This window comes from Scardinius erythrophthalmus (assembly GCF_964197995.2).
Source record: "Scardinius erythrophthalmus genome assembly, chromosome: 2".
Lineage (NCBI taxonomy): Eukaryota > Metazoa > Chordata > Actinopteri > Cypriniformes > Leuciscidae > Scardinius > Scardinius erythrophthalmus.
In genome coordinates this window covers 13,734,631-13,739,966 of record NC_138222.1, presented here as the reverse complement: position 1 = coordinate 13,739,966, position 5,336 = coordinate 13,734,631, and positions in this window count along the sequence as shown.

The window sequence follows — 5,336 nt, the reverse complement described above, 5'->3', positions numbered from 1 at the left end:
AACACGAAGAATGCGTTCATACTGTTGGCATGAGACCGGGGGAACAAGTGGATGCTGGGACTTCCTCTGCTGAGTTTTTGACATGGTCGGATCGTTCTGTCACGGAAAACTAAGAAAACAAGGAAAACTCAAGTGCAGAGGAAAGGGATTTTTAATAAACAAAAGAACAACGTAAAACAAACACCCACGAGGGGGAAAACATTACAAAATACCAAACAACAACTTCAAAAGTGAACATACCAAACGGGTCACGGGGAAACAGGAGACGTGTACAAGACAACGATCCGACACAGACTGCAAACACAAAGGAACTTATAAAAGGGACAAATCAGGCAGGTAATGAGGAACAACAGGTGGGGCAAATGAAACCAATAATAAGATAACAAGGAGGGTGGGGTCAAAACAATGACAGGAACACAAACACCACATGTGCTACACAAGACAGGACAGGCATGTGACAGTTGCAGTGCATTCTGGGTGCAACCAATCACATATCATTTATGGCTCACATCATGCATTGCTGCATGAATAAATAATGAGCTTATGATCAGAGGTGATCTGTTTGTCACCATTGCTGAGATTCATACGCTAATTTTTGATGTCTGTGTGTGCCTACATAAAACTTTTATGATTTTTTATTATTTTTTTATTATTATTATTATTATTATTATTATTATTATTTATTTGATTATTTGGACTTCATTGAAATGGCTAAAAATATTATGCTGTACCAGGACAGTGCTGCTATAATTAATAAAGTAAACCTAACTCAGAAATTGGGCTCTATATGAGTTCAGTGAACCAGGTCAAATGATTGTGAAATAATGATTATGTTAAAACACAACCAACACCATCAGATCACCTTTTCTATTTGTTCATCTGGTTGTTATAACTCAGGTACAGCAGCCAAACAAATTCTAAAATTAATGATTTAAGGGTCAAGAGCCCAACTAAAACAAACCCTGATCACCACAATGGTGGCTTAAAATTACGGTTTTCTCCTTCAGCCAATAGTAGCTATTCAAGGGCGGGTCTTGGCGTGGCCATATATCGCCGTCTAGCGTAGAAAGGACTGATATGTGCATGCCCATAGGTAATAAACTTACTTTTTCTAAATGAATCCAGCTCAAGTAGACTGAGCTGGTAAGATTTGTCAACCTCAAAGTACAAGTAACTTACTAAAAGCGAGTGTTAATAGCAGGTTGAAAAAAAAATGATTAAGGTCAATTTACTATTTTTAATTGAATACCATGTTTGCATTTACAGTGTATAGTAGGTGAAAAAAAGCATGATTGTGACAAATGAAGTATGTCCAAATTCACAGTACTCATAAAAGAGTAGAAAAAGGTACCTGGATGTCCTATTCCGGCAAGATTCTGAAATGTGCATATGATGGACACTTTACTATCCCATGAGGCCACAGTAGAGGATTTATGAGTGAAATGACGCAACTGATACTGGTAGGTCACATGATAATGACAACATGATGAATTTAGTATGTCCAGATTTCATTCATACTTTTTAAAAAAAATCTATAGTTTTAACGGTGAAAGACTGTAAAATAGCGAAGGTAAAGAGCAGTAAATTGTAAAATTGAATTACCATTTAACCCTCTTGTGATCTTTGGTCACTTTTGACCAAAACATTATACATTTTGAAATTTTAAAAGCAGTGCACAGCAATGAAGGGGTGAAACTCTAGAACATCAAGAGTGCAAAACAGACACACCCATTCACACACACACACACACACACACACACACACACACACACACACACACACACATACACACACATGTACACACACACACACACACACACACACACACACACACACACACACACACACACACACACACACACACACACACACACACACACACACACACACACAGACAGACAGACAGACAGACAGACAGACAGTGGAAAAGCTTATGGAAGGAATTGGGTCACTCTGTTTGTGTCTATAAGTGTTGAACATCTTTCTAATTATAATTATTTAATGTATAATTATTTTTTGTGTTCATTTTTTGGTGAACTATCCTTTTAATCTGGCAAAATCTTCTCAACTTAAATTCCTGAATTTGGTATGTGATTGACTGTCTGTGTCTGGTAGATGCTCTGAGCTGTTGCTGGTCCTGAAGTCTGACCACACTGACTCTGACTAGCCAGTGGTGATGCAAGGGCTGGGGTCTGTTTGCATCTGATCTGCCTGTTAGTCCAGTCATTTTAAGACAAAATGGGGGTCAACCTTGAACAAATTGCAACAGAAGCAAACTCAACTGATTTTGTATCCTCAATATGTCCTAAGTAAGGAAAAACAAGTTCCGAAGAATCCCATTAGGGGAAAGTTCTGAAAAAGACCCAAATATAGCCTATTCATACGCCTATTCATTCTTTCTCTCACTATAGGGTAAAAATTGTAACCTTTAGATATCACCATGAAAATTACTGAGTTGATTACTTACATCAAGACAAACAAAAAATGTATTACAAGTTTTTTTTAATTGTTTGTTAACATGGACAAATGGTGCATAATCTAATTATGTATGTGCTAATTTGCATAAATACCACAACAGATCTAAACATTGGGTATAGCCAGGTGAAAATGTCTTGTTGAATCTTGTTGACACATAACAGTAAAATACTTAATGTTAAGGTCTGAATGGAACCCATTTAGGCTACCCATGAGCATTAATACATAGAGGCAGGAAGAAGTACTTTAGAAACCAGCCTTTATTAATTATTAAGAGATGGGGTTTGGGGCTGGGTCCGTGGGACTGTTTCTGGGGGACGAGTCTGAGGCAAGAACAGAAGACAATGGTAAGGAAAATGCTGAAGACAAAAGGTAGGTAAAATAAAAAGTGAATCCCCAGAAACAGTTTTCGAAACTTTCCCCTAATGGGATTCTTCTGGACTTTTTTCCCTTACTCAGGACATATTGAGGATACAAAATTATTTGAGTTTGCTTCTGTTGCAATTTTTTAAACCTTTTTTCAAAAAATGACTGGACTATGTTTGTGCTTATTAAAAATATTTTTATCTTAACTCTTTCCAGTATCAAAAAAAATTGGTGTTTTTGGTAATTTTCACAATTTCATGGCACCCCAGAATATTTTGTTGTATGAATATCTGAACATACCAAAAGAAAGAACAGACCCTGTGCTTTAAAAAAAAAAAATTCTAGCTTCGTGCATCTTTTTAGCGCAATTTTCCACCGGACAAAATTGCGATTGTTAACTCATGATTTCTGTTCTGTCTGTGCGCACCAATCTTGCACTTCTATCTACTCCTCAACCAGACCACCTAGAGACTTCGGGTTTTCGGCATTATGTTAAGGAAGGTCTAATCTCGGGAACGCACAAAAAAAATCCAGGAAAAGATTTAATATCTCTTAGTGTTGTGATCCCATGACGTGAGAAAATTGCGCTAAAACACTCACTGAGTTTTTATTACTTGTTTATCAACACTTGAATGTTGGCAAGTTTCATAAAAAGCAACATGAGCAAAAAGCTGAGAAAATCGCATGTTGCATTTTTATCAAAGACTACATCTAGACTACATCTACATCTCTCACAGTAGATCGAGTCCATCAACACCCTACACCCATAAAGCTTCACAGTCCTAGTGATCGCATTATGATATCGCTTGTTTCTGCTCTTCTTTGCCTGCGTTTTGATCTCCTATCCTCACATTAGCTAGAACACTGAAAAAAGTGATTTTGGAGAGTGGTAAATATAATCTGTGGAAACCATATAAAATGTACATGATTATTGCAGCCAGCCAACGAATTCTAAAGTAATGGGTAAATTCTACATATGCTACCCATTCGTCAACAGTAAGAACCATCACATAGAAAAATGCAGTAAAATATACCCCCAAACCGTGAGTTTTGTTGCTTTAAATTGCGCATGCGTCAGCCCGGGTTTTTGAGTGAGTGTGGACGACGCTGGATCCTCTCTCTGGCTGCCATCGAACAGCAGAAGTGAAGGTAAGCTATTTAGCCTACATAGGAGTGCTGTATATATATATTTTAATTATGAGATATTACACTTCACTTGTATTCGGCTTTCGTTTGTTTAACATGTCATTACTTGAAATTAAAGTTTGAATCTGTCGCTGGCGTCACCATGGCCCGAGACACATCAAGCCGACGGTCGGCCGTTGGGCAACGTCGGACCGTCAGTCAGGCAACTTGGTTTATTGTGGTCCACGCGTCGGTTTGATGTGTTCAAATAAACAAATTGACCCCAGGCCAACACGCATTCTCATCCCAAGGTGTCATATACTGACGCTTTTGACATTTCGTCTACATCCGACGCACATGGCACTCTTTAGCGTCAATATGAGACGCAGATAAATATGACGCCCTAGGATGAGAATGCGTTGACACGGCACGTCTGCTTTCGTCGCTGCTAGTTCTTTGCCATCGGTTTGTTGTGTTCCGGGCTTTCACCGTCTGCACAACTGCCGGTAAGTTGAAATGCCGTCGTGGTGTGCTTTTTACAAGATTAGTCAGCATGCATTACTGTCTGACCGCTGGTTTTAAGGTTATAAACTAGTCAAAGCCAGCTTTTTCTAATATATTGAATGGGCACAGGATTAAAAATAAAAACATAGTAACGTTACCACTGTATCCCACGAGTGTGTGTGAAAACACCAACTGTTGCTGCACTAGTATTTTACGGAATTGTGGGATCACGTACAACATTTTAGAATTGATTTAATATTATATTTGTTATTGTTAGAACATCAGTGCTTAAAAAATGTTTTCATAATTTTATAATATGTTCTATGAAGCACATTACATATATGAAGCTAATTATATGAAGCATGAATATTAATATATGTAATTGCAATGCCTTTATTTAAGTCAGTACACAGTCTGTTATTTCTGCATGACCGGCCCTTGTCAGACAGACTGCCAAGATCAGAGGAGCACTGATAAACTACCATATTTCCCCAATTAATCACCGGTCTGCAAATAGCCGCCTGGTTCTTTTAAACGTCTGGGGTTATAATCCATTTTGCGTATTAAACACCCACCCGAATAACCAAAGGGGGTGATTATTTGCATTATATTGAGGTAAACCCAAAATCATCTGTACAAAATCTAACCCAGGTACATGTCTGATAATTTGTTTTGTGTAATTTTTGTTTTTATTTCTGTTGCAGGCAGAGTCTGTGTATGTGGACACTCACTATTTGCCCTCTCTTCAGTTCCTCTTGTCTGTCCTCCACAAGCAGAGACTCACTGATAGACCACTGTTACCAGTTCTAGTGTTGTCACATCCACCCACGTCCCCACCACAAGTGTATCCTTTACAGGTATGCAAG